Source organism: Nanorana parkeri, unplaced genomic scaffold, assembly GCF_000935625.1.
Source record: "Nanorana parkeri isolate BGI_ZX_2015 unplaced genomic scaffold, ASM93562v1 scaffold3814, whole genome shotgun sequence".
NCBI lineage: Eukaryota > Metazoa > Chordata > Amphibia > Anura > Dicroglossidae > Nanorana > Nanorana parkeri.
In genome coordinates this window covers 28,359-29,830 of record NW_017310082.1, presented here as the reverse complement: position 1 = coordinate 29,830, position 1,472 = coordinate 28,359, and positions in this window count along the sequence as shown.

Here is a 1,472-nt window from a genome sequence, read left to right as displayed (position 1 = left end):
CCCTGCACTCTGTGCTTTATATACTTCTGACCCCTATACTCTGTGCTTTACATACTCCTGACCCCTGTACTCTGTGCTGTATATACTCCTGCCCCCTATACTCTGTGCTTTATACACTCCTGACCCCTATACTCTGTGCTTTACATACTCCTGACTCCTGTACTCTGTGCTTTATATACCCCTATCCCTGTACTCGGTTTTTTACATACACTTGAACCCTGCGCTTTGTGCTCTACATACTCCTAATCCCTGCACTCTGTGCTTTATATACTCCTGACCCCTATACTCTGTGCTTTACATACTTCTAACCCCTGCACTCTGTGCTTTATATACTCCTGACCCCTCTACTCTGTGCTTTATATACTCCTGACTCCTGCACTCTGTGCTCTACATACTACTGACCCCTGTACTCTGTGCTTTATATACTCCTGACCCCTATACTCTGTGCTTTACATACTCCTGACCCCTGTACTCTGTGCTTTACATACTCCTAACCCCTGCACTCTGTGCTTTATATACTCCTGACCCCTGCACTCTGTGCTTTACATACTACTGACCCCTGTGCTCTGTGCTTTATATACTCCTGACCCCTATACTCTGTGCTTTACATACTCCTGGCCCCTGTACTCTGTGCTTTACATACCCCTGTACTCTGTGCTTTATATACCCCTGTCCCCTGTACTCTGTGCTTTATATACTCCTGACCCCTGCACTATGTGTTTTACACACTCCTGACCCCTGCACTCTGTGCTTTACTTACTTCTGATCCCTGAGCCTTATGTATTCCTGAGCCTTTCACTCTCCTGGTCCATGCACTGAGTGCAATTTCCACCCCCTGTGTTACACACTCCTAACCCCGGCACCTTGTGCATTACGTATCCCCTGTGATGTGTGTTAACAACATGACCTCTGCACTCTGTGCGGTACACACTCCTAACCCCTGCACTTTGCGTGTTACACGTTCTTGACCCCTAAACTCTGAGCATTAGGTAACCCTGACCCCTGAGTGTTATGTACTCCTGACCCATGCACTCTGAGTGTTATGTACTCCTGACCCCTGCACGCTGAGTCTTATGTACTCCTGACCCCTGCACTCTGAGTGTTATGTACTCCTGACCCATGCACGCTCAGTCTTATGTACTCCTGACCCCTGCACGCTCAGTCTTATGTACTCCTGACCCCTGCACTCTGAGTCTTATGTACTCCTGACCCCTGCACTCTGGGTGTTATGTACTCCTGACCCCTGCACTCTGAGTGTTATGTACTCCTGACCCCTGCACTCTGAGTCTTATGTACTCCTGACCCCTGCACTCTGAGTCTTATGTACTCCTGACCCCTGCACTCTGAGTCTTATGTACTCCTGACCCCTGCACTCTGAGTCTTATGTACTCCTGACCCCTGCACTCTGAGTCTTATGTACTCCTGACCCCTGCACTCTGAGTCTTATGTACTCCTGACCCCTGCACTCTGAG